The sequence below is a fragment of the Pan paniscus genome, chromosome 17 (genome assembly GCF_029289425.2).
Source record: "Pan paniscus chromosome 17, NHGRI_mPanPan1-v2.0_pri, whole genome shotgun sequence".
Taxonomy (NCBI): domain Eukaryota; kingdom Metazoa; phylum Chordata; class Mammalia; order Primates; family Hominidae; genus Pan; species Pan paniscus.
Genome location: NC_073266.2, coordinates 54533885 through 54551631, shown reverse-complemented (window position 1 = coordinate 54551631; position 17747 = coordinate 54533885). Strand labels below are relative to the sequence as shown.

Here is a 17747-nt window from a genome sequence, read left to right as displayed (position 1 = left end):
ATATTTCCTCTTATAATATTTTCTTATTTTAGGGAAAAATATTCTAATGATGTGTTATCTCTCACTATTCCACTCTTCCCTCTTCGTGTTTGTTCACAACAAACTCATGACACTTTGGTTTTGTCTTCCCCATGCCCATAAACAATGTGAAAATTAAAGAAAAAGACATGGAAATGCATAGAGGCAGCTACTCAAAAAACAAGATTCTAAAATTAAAATGTTTAAACTCCCCAGAAGCAAAGGGAATCTCTAGACAAGAACAAGCTGAATGGAGTGTTGCCAGGTCTATCACTTATTCCAGGTGGCCTTTGACCAGGATTCAAATCACATAATCTTCTATAAATGTCTCTGGTTTATATCGATCAGAATTTTTAGCAGTGTTTGCTCATATCATAATTTATTAACAAAAACCAAGAAAGTAAATGGCTTTATGTTCAGAATTATATAAAGAAAATAAAATCATTAGTTATATGGCTTTATAAAGTAGGCACAAGAAAATGTATAAAAGTGATACTCTTCTTTTTTTTTAATCAGAACACAGAGACCATTTTCCTCTGCAGACCAACCAGAAGATGTATAACTTAGGGTTATACAAATTGCACTCACGGAACAGGGAAATACGGAAAATAAAAGTACCTTATTGTGAATGTTATATAAATTTACGTCAACCCAGAGGCCCCAAACCCAGGCAAGTCCAGTGACTACATCTCTGCTTGTTCTGTAGAAAAATGAATGTGACCCCAACCATTGGCTTCCCCAAATTTGATTCATTCTCAGCTCAGCCAGACTCCCAATACTGACTGCCTTCTGCTTCTTTACAGCATTTTCACAGAAGCTTTTCTGTACCTTTATTCAAAATTCCATCTTGGTAATCCTCCATCACAACTGGAAACTTGGCTTCTAATTTCCCTAAAATAAAGATGACTATATGAAAAATTTCTTCCTTCATTTGTATTTATTTCCATATTCACCCATCTACTATTCCTCTCTTCATGTCTCAAAAAATTTTACCTTTTATTTGCACTCTTGATACCATCTTGACCCATCCCCTCTGTGACTATGGCCTGTCAATCATCTCTTTTTCTTATAACTCACAAACTCCTCCTCTAAACTGGATTTTTTCCTGGGGCTACAAACAAGAGCAGATCCTCCATTAATACCCAGTGTCAGTGAGCGTGTGGGGACAAGAGCACTTTAATACCTATTGCAGGAACCACAAATGGGTATCACCTTTTTGTGAGTGACTTGTCAACACAAAATGAAAATGCATCCCTCTTTCAACAGTTCTACTTTTATCCCACACTTGAGGCCAGAAATTTGAGATCGGACTGGGCATCACAGCAAGACCCCATCACTAAAGAAAAAAAATTGTTTTAAATTAGCCAGGCATGGTGGCATGTGCCTATAGTTCCAGCTACTTGGGAAGCTGAGGCAGCAGGATAGCTTGAGCCCAGGAGTTTGAGCTTATAGTGAGATATGACCATGCCACTGCACTCCAGCCTGGGAGACAGTGAGACTCTGTTTCCAAAAAAAAAGAAAGAAAGAAAGAAAGAAAAAGGAATGTCTCCTGCAGAATTACATGAACAACAGCATGAGAATATTTGTTTAAGGATAATCACTGGAGAATTATTTGTAATAGTGAAAAACTGAAAGCAAATATCATTCTATAAGAGAATGAATAAATTATGGTACATATTAATTATAAAGAACACTATTCAACCATTAAAAAGAATGAGGTAATTCTTTTTTTTTTTTTTTTTTTTGGAGAGGAGTCTCACTCTGTTGCCCAGGCTGGAGTGCAGTGGCGCAGTCTTTGCTCACCACAACCTCCACCTTCCAGGTCAAGTGATTCTCCTGCCTCAGCCTCCCGGGTGCTGGGACTACAGGCACACACCACCATGTCCGGCTAATTTTTGTATTTTTAGTAGAGATGGGGTTTCACTATGTTGGCCAGGCTGGTCTTGAACTCCTGACCTCGTGATCTGCCCACTCGGCCTCCCAAAGTGCTGGGATTACAGGTGTGAGCCACCACACTTGGCTAGGATGAGGTAATTCTTTACACTCATGAGAAGAAACTTCATGACATGCTATTAAAATAAAAGCAATTTGCAATTATAGAGTATATAATGTGATCTCATTTTTATAAAAATAAAAATATGCAAAAATATTTTTAAAGTTCTGGATGGATAAATGTCAAACTAGAAGGGAGTAGAAGAAATAGAGGGAAGAGTTTTATATTTTAATTTATATAACTCTGAATGTTTTAATTTCTTCCAATAGGCATGCATTTTATAATTTAAAAACAAACAAAAAACTCTCACCATGTCCCTTCCATTACCATCTCCTCTCTCCTTGTCTGCTGAACGTCTAGAAAACAATAATTTATTCTAACAGACATACCGACTAGAACTTGTTTTTAAAGAACAAATCAAAAGGCCTTTCTTCTTTGAACAGTCTTGCTTGTTACTAGATCACCCTACAGAAATTCAAGAAATTTAAGAAAACATTTTTTCTTGAAATGTTTTCTCCCTTGGTCTTCATAACACATTATCCTGATTGGTTTTCTGGTTTTAGGAGACTTCTTCCTTCCCCTTAGATGCAGACATTGCAAAAGTCTGTCCCTGTCCTCTTCCCTCTTAGTACTTTCTTGGTGATCCTTGCCACACCTCTATATCTGCAAGTACGATTTCTAAACAGATTCTTCTAGTTCACAGTGCTTGCCAAAACTGCTGACCTGATCAAGTATCTGATGAAAAGCTGTAAAGCGATGTCTATTCCTGCCTCCCAAACCAACTCTTGCTAAAGCAATCCAGTATCTTTATCTTGAAACTACTTCCTCCTTCTGTTTCCATTCTCACTTAATGATATCACCATCCTCCCAGTCACTCATAAGAAATCTCAGTTGTCTCAACTTCTGCTCTCCTTATTCCTTTTTAATAAATTTCCTAATCAATCATTCACTTATATATTCATCAGATATTGACTGAAGAACACACTTTATGGGCCTGATATGTACTGTGAGACTGGGCTGGGCAAAATGGAAAACAAACATTTACAGAGGACTTATTTTATGCTAGGTGCTGGGTATACAAACATGAGAAAGCCCTCGTTCCCATTCTTTTTTTTTTGAGGCGGAGTTTCTCTCTTGTCACCTAGGCTGGAGTGCAATGGCACAATCTCGGCTCACCACAACCTCTGCCTCCCGGGTTCAAGCGGTTCTCCTGCCTCAGCCTCCCGAGTAGCTGGGATTACAGGCATGCAATCCCATGCCTGTAACTTTGTTACATGCCCGGCTAACTTTGTATTTTTTAGTAGAGATGGGGTTTCTCCATGTTGGTGAGGCTGGTCTCGAACTCCCGACCTCAGGTGATCTGCCCGCCTTGGCCTCCCAAAGTCCTGGGATTACAGGTGTGAGCCACCGCACCCGGCCCAGCCCTGGTTCCTATTCTTAAAGAGATTTTAGTGGGGGAGACAGACGTGGAAACAGAATTTTTAATACCATATGCCAAATGCAGTAATTCAGGAATATACTGGATGTTATGAGAGTGCAAGGGCAAGGCACCTAACTTTATTTGCATAACAGAAGAGAGATTCCTGAAATACTCAAACTTAACCTTGGAAGATAAGGAAAAATGTAAGAATGTTCTAGGTAAAATAAAAAAGTATTAGCAAATATACCAACAAATGAAACTTCAGTTCATATTTTGGGAAAGTTAAATAGCTAGGTATTGTTACAGCATTAAATTTTGGGTGTGTGGTAGGGCGGAACGGAGATGAAGCAGGTGAGACAGGGCAGGTCAGATCATGAAAGGTTGCATTTTCCATACTGAGGGGCTTGAACTCTATCTTGTGGCCAAGGTGGAGTCACTGAAAGGCTCTCCGGAGAAAAATGATATGATCCAACCTGAATTTATGAAAAATTACTCTGGCACCATTTAGAGAATGGGCTTCAGGAAACTGGATGAGTTGGAAGGCTGCTGAAACAGCTCTGGTGAGAGATGAAGGTTTGCAATAGAGAAGCGGTAGTAGGAACGGAAAGACATAGTTTAAGAAATATTTAGGATTTAAAAAGGGTAGAACTTGATGTAAGAGAGAGGGAGAGAAAAGTCAAGAATGACTGCCAGAATTTTGGGTTGATAAGCAATACAGAGGAGGATTGGGGAAGGGTGGGAAAAATTAACTGCAGCTTGAGATGCTTATGGAACATCTGAGAAGATATTTCAAGAAAGTAATTTGATCAGTAACTCCATGGCTTTTTGCTATTGGCTAAGTGAGTTTAGAGGTGGTAGAGTTGAGGGAGGCAGAGTTGAGAAAGAATATGCTTCAATTTCAATTTCCTTGGTGTAGGAGGAGATACAGTCATTCTTGTGAGTGAGTAAAGCAGGTATTGAGAAGAGAGGTGAAGGTTTGGAGTATGTATTGAGGGAATTCGAAATAGAAATGAAAAGAAAAAGATTTTCCTGAAATGTTGAGGCCCTAACAGAAATAGAAATCATCCATTTGTAGCAGGGCTCAAGTGCAGAGATTAAAAAGCAGAGAAAGCAGCATGAGAGCTCAATCTAGGGTTAGGATTTTTACTGGGACAATGCAGCAGACTGGGGGTCAAGGGAAATAAATATATTAATGTAGTATAGGTCAACCATTCGGTCCAGGAAGAAAGTGAGGCAACAGGGACTGAAAAGACTGGCAGAAAAATGAGGGGAAATAAATAATTTAGATATCCCTTTAAGGTAAAGCGAAAATAAAACAGCAACAACACCAGAAATATAAAAACCCTTGGTATGGTGTATGTGATAAACATGAGAATATAAGCTGTAAAGAAAGAGGCTGGGATGGCAGAGTCAATGATTTTTCTGATGAAACCATGGTGGGTGATAGCAAGCTCTGGGTGTCGCCATGGATGATGCTGGAGTGAATTGAGGAACGCAGAAATTCTTTAGCTATGGCAATGGATACATCAACCATATGGATATTGGGATCTCACAGAATGATGGTAGGAGTTATGGGGGAGAAAGTGACTTTAAGTGGGACGTCAAGGTCCTAGTGAGATAATGATGGAAAACAAAGGATGGAAAAGGATGGACTGCTGCAGTAAAACTAGACATATATTTAGATTCACATAAATAAAGAGATATGCAAGAAAAATGCTGGCACTCCTCTCTCTGTTGTTTATCAAATGTGACAGAAAGAATGGCCTCTAATAGAAGTGGTGCTCTCAGAAAAGATGCTGATTTTAGGCAGTGATTCACAGCTTGGCAATACATTTAAATAATCTGGGGAATTTTTAATAAGAGCGATGGACTGAGTCTCACCCACTTGTCGAAATTGAATTAATCAGTCTAGGGTGGGACCTGGATATTATTTGCTTCCCTCTCTCACTCTCCTCTCCTTTTAAAAAAGTTCTATAGGTGATTCTAATGTTCAGATAGGATTGAAAATTACTGAGTTATTGTGAAGAGTGGGAGAAAACATTCTTTTAGAAAAAGGCAGATGAAAAGAGTGCATTTCCTAGGAAACACGGATTCTCTAAGGCACCTGTAGGAAATCCTCGGGGGACAGCAGGAGGGAAAGGGGTGTTAGTGATGTGAGGAAAACTAGGGGAAGAAAGGTAGACATTTAAGCAAATAGAGTATAAGAGAAAAAACAGCACATGAAATACTCAAATTTTGGCATGAGTCTTTTTTTTTTTTTTTTTTTTAAAAGAAAAAGAACAAGTCCTTGATTTAGAAGACCATAAAATCTAGGCTGGAGAAACAGATAGATACCTCTTAATTCCTCCGTTCACTTCCAGTGGCCTGATTCAGGTGCTGGCCATATCATACCTAAACAATTGCTATATTGTCCAGTTTCTGTACCAGTCCTGGAATCAGCCATTTCTTTGAAAACGTCTGGTACCTTGTATTGGGAAAAAAAAAAAAAAAAAAAAGCTATTGGATTGCCACAGCTCCCAAGTCCTTGCTGTGAACACGGAAAGAGAATACATGTATGTACCTATATAGTCATTTCTATATATAGGTATATATAGAGGGAAAAATATGCGTTTATACAGAGTTTATACTAATATCTTCAAAATTCCAACTCTAAACCAACAGGGTTCATTTTAGCTTCTTCTCTTTCCATAGATATATCCTTTCTCCAACAATGAAAAAAACTGGCTGCCATTTTCTGTAATATAACTGAAGTGGCATCATTCATCTGGGGTAATACCCAAGGTTTGTTGCCCTAAGCCAAGGAAATCAATGACGCAGACACACAAGGAATGAGTTTAAGAGTGGGGGTTTAATAGGTGAGAGAAAGAGAAAAGCTCTCTCTCCTGCAGAGAGGGGCTCCTGAGTGGGTATTCTGGTTCCGTGGTTAAATGCATGGGGTTTTGTAGACAAGCTTGAGGAGGCAGTGTCTGACTTACATAAGGCCCAAAAGATTGGTCGGACCAAGTGTGCCATTTTCACAGTGCATGAAGAAGGTGGCTGCCCCACCCTAATTTTTTATTTTGCAGATGGGTTCTCTACCTTGCCATGTGGTTGACAAAGAAAAGTAAAGATGGAGCCTCCATGTTGAACATGCCTGGCCTCCAGGTAACCTTTTCCTATTGGCACAGCTGCCAGCATTTACCTGTGCAAGCTTCCAGCTTGGTTATCTATGTCTGCAACTCGATTTTTCAGGCTGCTCTTTGTTGGAAAACAAATTATTTGGGGGCTGCTTTTTGTTAAAAGGGAAACCTTACTGAGGACTCTCTTACCCTCTCTAACTGCTTAAATAATTTCTTTTTAGCCCCTGTACCATAATTACTTACTTAATACTTTTGTATTAAAATAATATTCTGTCACCACAGCTATTCATCCTTTACCAGCCTACTCCTCTCACACCACATGCTTCTGGGCTGCTTCTGCCAACGCGCCACTGTATGGACACTCTGGACACTGCAGGAGACAAAATGTGCTACCCAACAAAACAAAGGATTGTTGGGCTCAGGACAATTAAGAAAAAGCAAACACAGGAAAGCTCTCTGCCCTGCCTTTTATCTGCCTAAAAGCTGAACACAAATTTACAGAGACAAAAGGTACCCTGCTCGCCTTCTACTAGGGAGAACAAAGGTTAAACATTGAAGGCAACTTTAGACCCTTATCATCTGGAGACGATACCAGGGGAATCTATATTAACAGGCTTTACCAACTAGCCTTTATCTGCCATTTAGTTTCCTTGACTCAATTTGCTACCTTTAGGAACTTAAAGTCCTTTACCTTTGTCTCGTTACTTTTCTAAAATTTTACTGTTCTTTGTTGAAGATGCTATAAAAGCTGGAATGAAAACTACCTCTTTGAGAACTACTAATTTTCTGAGTTTCTTCCATGTACATATGAAACACACGTGTTAATGTATGTTTGTTTTTCTCTTGCTAATCTGTTTTTTTTTTTTTTTACATAGGTCCATTCCAACTAAGAACCTATGAGGACTGAAGAAAAAATTATTCTTCCCCTACAACCCATTCCCACCTAGCCATGACTGGGCTACTCCTAAGGAAGCTCTCTTCATCCCTCTGGGTAACAAGACCCCCTGCAAGGCCAAACTCCACATAGATACCTCCTTCTCATTCTGCTCAAGCTCCAACACACAACACCAGTGCAGTTCCCATATGGAAGCCCTCCTCACCGTGCAAAAGTTCTGATATTCTATGCCTAGCTGCCCTCTTCTATGGATGCCCTTCTCATACCACTCACACTTTAATGCCTCAAGATCAAACTATTTTTTGGCTAGGATGTGAGGTAGGGATCAAGGTTCATTTCTTCCCCATATTTGTATCCAATATTTCTAGCATTACTTGTTTAAAAAACTTTCCTTTTTCTACTGAATTGCTTGGCACCACCGTCAAAAAACAGTTGAGCATATGAGTGTGTGGGTCTGTTTCTGGACTCCATTCTTTTCCATCGATCTATTTATGCATCTTAAGGTGAATACCAACCTGTATTGATTACATAACTTTAATTTACATACCTAAAATTAGGTAGCATAAGTCCTTCAATTTAGTCTTCTAGAATAACAAAGACTGTCACTGCTATTCTAGTCCTTTCACATTTCCATATAAATTTCAGAATAAGTTTGCCAACTTCTATAAAACAGTATGTTGGTATTTTGACTGAAATTGCATTGAATCTAAGACTCAGTTTGGAAAAAAATTTTGATATTTATAACAATACCGACTGGTCAAATTCAAGAGCATACCTTTCTTTCCATTTAGTTTTCTTAAATTTGTCTCAGCAGTATTTTGTGGTTATCATGTAGAGATATTTTGCTTCTTTTGCTAAATTTATTCTTCATTATTTGATGGTTTTGATGGTACTATAAATGCTTTTATTTTCTATGCTAATTACTGTTATTATATAGAAATAAATTTTATTTTTATACATTGAATTTGCATTCTGTGATTGCGTTAAATTCACTTAATTCTAGTACTTGTCTCTGTAGCTTCCTTAGTATTTTTCCATGTATACAATCATGTTATCTGAGAATAAAGACAGTTTCACTTACTTCTTCCCAATATCTTTCATGCCTGATCACACCAGAACCTCCCAGACAATGCTGAATAAAAGTGGTAAGAGTGGACATCTTTACCCTGTTCCTAAAAGTGTTTGTTACTAAAGAGATGTATCTCTGTTGACACTATCATTTTTCCAGCTTGATGAGAGGTCTTTTTTTTCTTCCTATAATGAATAAGCACCGGATGAGTTATGTCAAATGCTTTTCCTGCATCTGTTTGAGATGAAGTTTTCTTTAATCTTTAAAAAGGATTAAAATATTTTTTATTATGTTAATATCACAAATTACATTGATTGATTTTCAAATGTTAAGCTGACTTTGCATTCCTGGGATAAAGCCTATTTAGTCAAGCTGTATTATGCTTTTTACATATTCCTGAACTTATATTGCTGATATTTTGTTAAGGATTTTTTTGTGGGTTTTTTTTTTTCTGCATTTGTGTCCATGAATTTATGTCCATGAGGAAGACTGGCCTGTCATTTTCTTTTCTTCTAATGCCTTTACCAGGTTCAGACCTCACAAAATAAGTTGAGAATAGTTCCTTCTTCCTATAGTCCAGTGGTTCTCAAGTGTGGTAGGAGGACAGAATGTTGCCACACAGAAGGCATATGGCAATGTCTGCAGAGGTTTTTGATTGTCACAACTCGGTGATGCTATTGGCATCTAGTGGGTAGAGGCCAGGGATGCTGCTTAACATCCTACAATGCACAGGACAGCCTCTCACAACAAATAATTATCTCATTGAAACATCAATAGTACCAAGGCTGAGACACCCTGTTCTAGTCTCTGAAATAATTTGTATAAGATTGATATTATTTCTTCTATAGATACTAGGTAGAATTTGCAAGTGAAGTTTTGATGGGTGTGTAGTTTTATTTATGGGAAAGTTCTTAACTAGAAATTAAATTTCTTTAACAGATATAGGGTTATTCAAATTTTCTACTTTTTTGTACCAATCTTGGTATATTATTGACTTAAAGGAATTTATATTGTTTAAATTGTCAAAAGTGCTTGCAAAAAATTGTTCACAACATTCCTTCATTACTTAAAAATATAATTAAAACATATAGTGATATATCCTTTTTCAGTCCTGATATTGGTAATTTTTTTTCTTTTCATAGTAGGTTGATCATCTTGAAAAGGATTATTAATTTTATTTACAGTTTCAAAGAATCAACTTTTAGTGTTGTTGATTTCCTGTTTGGTTTTCTTTTTCACTGCATGACTTACCAAAGAGTAGCTGCTACAAGGTTGAAAGCAGAATAGAAATACAGTCACAGACTCTATCATGAGGTTTCAGTCAACAATTGACCAAATATATGACAGTGGTCCCACAAGATTATAATATCAATTTTTTACTATACCTTTTCTATATTCAGGTACACAAATACTTACCATAGTGTTACAACTGCCTAGAGTATTCAGTACAGTAATATGCTCTAATTAGATCCCATTTGTCAATTTTTGTTTTTGTTGCAATTGCTCTTGGGGATTTCGTTACGAAATCTTTGCCTGTGCCTATGTCCTGAATGGTACCACCTAGATTTTCTTCTAGGGTTTTTATAGTTTTGGGTTTTACATTTAAGACTTTATCCATCTTGAGTTAATTTTTGTATATGGAAGGGGTCAAGTTTCAGTTTTCTACATAAGGCTAGCCAGTTCTCCCAGCACCACTTATTAAATAGGTAATCCTTTTCCCAATGCTTGTTTTTGTCAGGTTGTCGAAGATCAGATGGTTGTAGATGTATGGTCTTATTTCTGTGTCTTCTATTCTGTTCCATTGGTCCATGTGTTTGTCTTTGTACCAGTACCATGCTGTTTTAGTTACTGTAGCCTTGAAGTGCAGTAGCGTGATACCTCCAGCTTTGTTCTTTTTGCTTAGGACTGTCTTGGCTATATAAGCTCTTTTTGGTTCCATATGAATTTTAAAATAGTTTCTTCTAATTCTGTGAAGAATGTCAATGGCGGTTTAATGGAATAGCACTGAATCTATAAATTACTTTGGGTAGTATGACCATTTTCACAATATTGATTCTTTCTATCAGAGCTTCTGCACAGCAAAAGAAACTATCATCAGAGTGAACAGGCAACCTACATAGTGGGGTAAAATTTTTGCAATCTATCCATCTGACAAAGGTCTAATATCCATAATTTACAAGGAACTTAAACAAATTTACAAGAAAGAAACAAACAACCCCATTAAAAAGTGGGCAAAGGACATGAATACACACTTCTCAAAAGAAGACATTCATGCAGCCAACAAACATATGAAAACAAACTCAACATCACTGATCATTAGATAAATGCAAATCAAAACCACAAAGAGATACCATCTCATGCCAGTCAGAATGGTTATTACTAAAAAGTCAAGAAACAGCAGATGCTGGCAAGGTTGCAGAGAAATAGGAACGCTTTTACATTATTGGTGAGAATGTAAATTAGTTCAACCATTGTGGAAGACAGTGTGGCGATTCCTCAAGGATCTAGAACCATTTGATCCAGCAAACCCATTACTGGGTATATACCCAAAGGAATACAAATCATTGTATTACAAAGATAACATGTATGCGTATGTTCACTGAGGCACTATTCGCAATAGCAAAGACATGGAATCAACCCAAATGCCCATCAGTGATAGACTGGATAAAGAAAATGTGGTACATATACACCATGGAATACTATGCAGTCATAAAAAGGAACAAGATCATGTCCTTTCAGGGACACAGATGGAGCTGGAAGCCATTATCCTCAGCAAAATAATGCAGGAACAGAAAGCCAAATACCGCATGTTCTCACTTATAAGTGGGAGCTGAACAATGAGAACACATGGACACAGGGAGGGAAACAACACACCGTGGGGCCTGTTGGGAGGTGTGGTGGGGGGAGGGAGAGCATTAGGAGAAATACCTAATACATGCTGGGCTTAATGTCTATGCGATGGGTTGATAGGTGCAGCAAACCACCATGGCACACATTTACCTATGTGACAAACTTGCACATCTACCCTAGAACTTAAAAATAAAAATAAAAATAAAAATATAAAGAAAAAAATGCCCTACAAGTTTGTAGCCTAGGAGCAATAGGCTACACTATATAGCCTAGGTCTATAATAGGCTAGGTTTGTGTATGTATACTCTATGATGTCTGCACAATAATTATTAAGACATTTCTTAGAACATATACCTATCACTAACTGACACATAACTATATAGAAATGCTACAAATTGGGCAATACTACGAGAAATTTTAAGTTCTGACATAGAATGGAGGGATATCTTAATGTCCTAGACTTCCGCTAAGAATACTAGAAAGCCCACATACGAGAAGAAGGCTTATCATAAACTTCTCTAACAAAGACCAAAATCAAGCTTCAGTGAAATGTACAAAGAAGGAGTTTGGAGAGTGAGTCCTACCAATTTAGAGGGGCTTGGAAAATACCCCAGGCTTTCCAGAGATCTGCCCTCATAAAGCATAAAACCAAACCTATCCAAGTTCAAAGGTGACTAACTGGTAGCTACATTGCAGATGTGGGCAAAAACCAACACTCTTCAGAAAATGATAATAAAATCCCTATCTATAATGTTTCATCCATAATATTCAGGACAAAATACAAAATTACCAGACGTGAAAAGAAACAAAATGTTAACCACAGTCAAGGAAAAAAAAATCAATCAATTAAAATCAACCAAAAGATGGCCCACATGTTGAACTTGGCAGGTAAGAACTTTATTTAAATTCACGATTATAAACATGTTGCTGGCCACCGTCTTTGTCTGTTTTGTGTTGCTATAAAGGAATGCCTGAGACTCATTAATTCTTAAAGTAAAAAGGTTTATTTGGCCCACAATTCTGATGGCTGGACAGTTTAAGATTGGACATGTGCACCTGGTGAGTGCCTCAGTCTGTTTCCATTAATGGCAGAAGGCAAAGGGGAGCTGTACTGTGCAGATAGTACATGGTGAGAGGTGGGAAGGAGAGGGGTGAGACGTCAGCTCTTCTGAACAACCAGCTTTCATGGGAGCTAACAGAGTAAGAACTCACTCACTCCTGAGGGAGTTAATCTACTCATTAAGGTTCTAATCCCATGACACAAACACCTTCCATTAGGTCCCATCTCCAAAACTGGGGATCAGATTTCCACATGAGATTTGGAGTATTAAGATCTAATGTATATGACAATAATGTCACAAAGAATGGGGAAGTAAATATATGTTAGCAATAAAAAAGGCCTTACATTCTACGTAAAGTTGCACAGCGTTAACACTATGTAGACTGTAGTAAGTTAGGGACACATATTGTAATCTCTACAGAAATCACCAAAGAAAACGCAACGCCACATAGCTAATAAGATAATAGAGGAATTATCCTGAAGGAGCTAAAAACAGAACTACCATTTGACCCAGCAACCCCATTATTGTGTATACACCCAGAGGAATATAAATCATTCTACCATAAAGACACATGCATGCCAATGTTCACTGCAGCACTATGCAAAATAGCAAACACATGGAATCAACCTAAATGCCCATCAATGAATTTAAAAAATGTGGTACATATATACCACAGAATACTATGCAGCCATAAAAAGAAGAAGATCATGTCTTTTGTGGGAACATGGATGGAGCTGGAGGCCATTATCCTTAGCAACCTAATGCAGGAACAGAAAACCAAATACTGCATGCTCTTACTTATAAGTGGGAGCTAAATGATGAGAACACATGGACACAAAGAGGGGAACAATAGACACTGAGGCCTACTTGAGGGTGCAGGACGGGAGGAGGTAGAGGAGAAGAAAAAATAAATATTGGGTACTAGGCTGAGTACCTGGGTGACAAAATAATCTGTAAAACAAACCCCCATGATACAAGTTTCTATATAACAAACCTGCACATGTATCCCTGAATGTACAAGTTTAAAAACTGAAAAAAAAAAGTATTATCCTCCCCTTTCCCCAAAAAAAGGAGCAGAAAAGGAGAAACAGCAATGAATAAACAAAAAAAGATAAACTAATAAATTGGGAGTGGGGGAAGCAAAATGGTAGACCTAAGTTCAACAGTATCAATAATTAAGTTAAATTTAAATGGATTAAGCACTCAAATGGAATAGATTGTCAGACTAGAGAAAAATGCAGAACCAAATCACACGTTGTTTACAAGAGTTAACACTTTAAAAATAAAATAATAAATAGGTTAACATAAAAGGATGAAAAGAGATAGGCCATGAAAACAGTACACATGAAAGGCTGGAATGATTATATAATATCAAATACATTAAATATTAAGCAAGAGTGTTACCAGAGATAAAGAGAAATATTTCATCATGATAAAAGGGGCAAATAATCAGGTAGACATAATAATCATAAACACATATGCATCTAGAACAATGCTTCAAAATACATGTCATAAAACTGATAAATCTGAAGGAAAAAGTAGAGAAATTAAAATCATATTTGGATATTTTAACATTTCTTTTTTATCAGTTGATAGTACCAAAAAATAAACCCCCTGAATTCAGCAGGCTAAAGAAGAAGTGAACAATACTATTGATCAATTTGATCGAAGTGACATGTACAGAACACTACACTCAACAGCAGACTATACATTTTTATAAGTACACATGGAATACTGACCAAGACAGATCACACGTTGTGTTATAAAATAAAGTTCAATACATTTCTAAAGAATAAAAACTTACAGAATATGTTATCTGACCACACTGGAGTTAAACTAAAAATAAAAAAAATCTAGAAAAATCTCTCTAGTATTTGGAAATTATTTAACATACTTTTTTTTTTCTTTCTTTATTTTTGTGAGACTGATTCTCACCCTGTTGCCCAGGTAGGAATGCAGTGGTGCGATCATGGCTCACTGCAACCTCCACTTCCGCTGAGCAGCTAGGGCTATAGGCATGTACCATCATGCCTGGCTACTTTTTGTATTTTTTGTAGAGATGGGTTTTCACCACGTTGCCCAGACTGGTCTCAAACTCCTGGGCTCAAGCCATTCACCCGCCTCAGCCTTTGAAAATGTTGAGATTACAGGCATGAGCCACCAAAACCGGCCTATTAAACACACTTCTAAATAACCCATAGGTAAAGAAAAATCACAGGATAAGTTAGTAAATATTTTTTAAGGAATGATAAAAAATATAACATATTAAAATTTGAGGGATAAAGAGGCAGTACTGGCTGGGTATGGTGGATCACGCCTGTAATCCCCACACTTTGGGATGTGGAGACAGGAGGATAACTTCAAACCAGGGGTTCAAGACCAGTCTGGGCAACATGGTGAAACCCCAACTCTACAAAAAAATACAAAAATTAGCTGGGTGTGGTGGTGTTTGCCTGTAGTCCCAGCTACTCAGGAGGCTGAGGCAGAAGGACCACCTGAGTCAGGCGAGGTAGAGATCCAAGATTGTACCACTGAACTCCATTCTGGGTGACAGACTTAGACCCTGTCTCAACAACAACAAAAGAAGCAGTGCTTAGAGGAAAAATAATTTCAGTGCTGGTATTAGAAAAGAGTTTAAAATCAGTGATGTAATATTCTATCTTATGAAGCAAGAAAAGGAAGAGCAAACTAGATATAAGGTAAGGAGAAGGAAGGAAACAGTAAAGAGTAGAAATCCATAAAATAGACAAATAAAAACACAAAAGAAACATAAAATTGGCCTCTTGAAAAGATTAATACAAGTGGTAAACCCCTCTACCAAGACAAACTAAGAAAAGGAGAAAACTCAAGTTAGGAATCAGAGATGGTATCACTATAGAGCCTACAGACAGTAAAATGACATTAAGGTTATATCATGAACAACTTTATGCCAATATATTTAATGAAATGAATGCACACATTTCTTAAAAAATATAACTTGTCAAAACTAACTCAAGAAGAAAGAGAAAATATGAGTAGCTTCATATCTGTTACAGAAATTGAATTCATAATCAAAGATGTTCCCACAAAGAAAACTGCCCAGATAGCTTCATTGGTAAATTTTATCACATATAAGAAAGAAATACTGCCAATCCTACATAAACTTTCAGTATATAGAAGAGGAGGAAATACTTTGCAACGTATTTTGTTACTGTGTAATACCTTATTATAAAATAATATAAAATGGTACCATATCACGGCCAAGTTAGTATTTTTTCAAAATATAACATTGGCTTAACATTCAAAAATAAATTCAGGTAAGTGGTACCACTAAAAGAAAAAAGGAGCAAAACCACATGATTATATCAATAAATGCAGAAAAAGCATTTGATAAAGTTATGATTAAAAACTCTCAGTAAACTAGGAATAAAAGGAAACTTATTTCAATTTTATAGAGGACATCTACCAAAAACTTGTATTTAACATTTTACTTACTGGTTAATTACTGAATGCCTTTTCCCTAAGATTGGGAACAATATAAGGATGTCTTCTTTAACACTTTCATATTGTTTTGAAAGTCTTAGACAATAAAATAAGCAAAAAAAAAAAAAAAAAAAGAAAGAAAAAAAGGCATAAAGCTTGGAAAGGCATCAATAAAGCTGTTATTATTCACAGGCAATGTGATTGTGAATTTCAATATCCTTAGGAATCTACAAAAACTTAAACACTGGTAGACTACATCCATTTAACAAATTGCAATATATAAACTAAGTCTTCAAAAACCAATAGTCTTTCTATATCATTAAATTCCACAAAAAATGTGTAAGACTGGTAAACTGGAAACTACATGGCATTGCTGAGTTAAATTTAAAAATATCTAAGTAGGCCGGGCATGGTGGCTCACACCTGTAATCCCAGCACTTTGGGAAGCCAGGGCAGGGAGATTACTTGAGGCCAGGAGTTCGAGACCAGCCTGACCAACATGGCAAAATCCCATTGCTACTAAAAATACAAAAATTGGCCAACTGTGGTGGCACATGCCTGTAATCCCAGCTAGTGCAGAGGATGAGGCACGAGAATTGCTTGAGCCTGGGAGGCGGAGGTTGCAGTAAGCCAAGATCATGCCACTGCACTCCAGGCTGGGGGACAGAGCAAGACTCTGCCTTAAAAAACAAAAACAAAACAAAACAAAAAAAAACTGAAGTAAATCCAGAAATAAACTATTTTCATGGACTGGAAAACTCAATATTTTTTAGGGTGTCAGTTCTCCCCAAATTGATTGAATCATAATTCAATTTCCTTAATAGAAACTGATAAACTAGATCTAAAATGTAGAGAACCTAGAAAAGAAAAAATAATTTTTAATAAAAAAGTAAGGCTTGAAGGTTTACTATACCTAATTTCAAGATTTACTATAAAGCTCAAGTAACCCAGAGTGTGTGGCATTGATATAAGAATGGACATACAGATCAATGAAACAGAAGTCCATAAATCTGTGTGTGTGGGGTGTGTGTGTGTGTGTGTGTGTGTGTACACATTCAACTGACCTTTGAAAATGTATCAGGCAATTCAGTGAAGAAAAAAGTTTTTTTCAACAAATGGTGCTGGAGAAACAGAATATCTGTATGGAAAAGAATGGGGCTGGGTGCGGTAGCTCACGCCTGTAATCCCAGCACTTTGGGAGGCTGAGGTGGGTGGATCGATCACCTGAGGTCAGGAGTTCGAGAACAGCCTGGCCGACCTAGTGAAACCCCGTCTCTACTAAAAATACAAAAATTAGCCAGGTGTGGTGGTGTGCGCCTGTAATCCCAGCTACTCAAGAGGCTGAGGCAGGAGAATTGCTTGAACCTGGGAGGCGGAGGATGCAGTAAGCCAAGATCACGCCACTGCAATCCAGCCTGGGTGACGGAGCGAGACTCCATCCCCAAAAAAACAAAAACAAAAAAGAAAAAGAATGAACCTTGAGCCCTACCTCATACTACACACAAAAATGTATTTAATATAGATCATAGACTTAAATGTAAAAGTTAAAACTATATAACTTCTATAGCAAAACACAAGAGAATATCTTTCTTTCATCAATATTAAAAATTCCTGCTCTTCAAAAACACCATTAAAGACATAACAAGTTAAGTCACATACTGGGAGAAAATATTCACAATACATCTGATGAAGACTTTGTATCCAAAATATTCAAAGAACTCTATGTTCAATAATTGAGTTGTTTATCCAATTAAAACTGGTTAAAAGATTTGAACAAATATTTCACAAAAAGTTATATGAATGGCCAATAAACATCATCAGGAGAACTGCACACTAAAACCACAATGAGATGCTATTTCA

At 37.1% G+C, this 17747-nt stretch overlaps 1 protein-coding gene across 10 annotated transcripts in view; it reads right to left on the bottom strand.

The window, feature by feature from the left end:
- The window catches only part of KIAA1328 (KIAA1328 ortholog), a 393691-nt gene that overhangs the window by 65468 nt on the left and 310476 nt on the right, over positions 1–17747 (bottom strand). The window lies entirely within an intron of this gene.